The sequence below is a fragment of the Buceros rhinoceros genome, unplaced genomic scaffold (genome assembly GCF_000710305.1).
Source record: "Buceros rhinoceros silvestris isolate BGI_N320 unplaced genomic scaffold, ASM71030v1 scaffold28641, whole genome shotgun sequence".
NCBI classification, from domain to species: Eukaryota; Metazoa; Chordata; class Aves; order Bucerotiformes; family Bucerotidae; genus Buceros; species Buceros rhinoceros.
In genome coordinates, this window is record NW_010396376.1 from 1 (window position 1) to 314 (window position 314).

The following is a 314-nucleotide window of genomic DNA, read 5'->3' on the forward strand; positions in this document are numbered from 1 at the left end:
AGGCGTATCCTCAATCATCCTCGAGAGTTCTGGCGCCTCCTCCACCTGCACACCCCCTCCCGCCCTCCCCGCCGGGGCACCTTGCCTGGCCCTGCCACCTCTGCCTGCCTTGGCTCCCTGCCTGCCAGCATGACCTGCCTGTCTGCACCCTTGGGGACAGCCCTGGGTGCTTGCGGGAGGGGCAACACACTCCTCTCCTGTGCCGGTCACATCTCCCCTGCCAGCTCCGGAGTCATAGCCCCATGTCAGCTCCTCTGCAGGGCTCAGCCCCGTGCCCAAAGCAAGCCTGGCTAAAGAAAGACCCATCTGGGGGG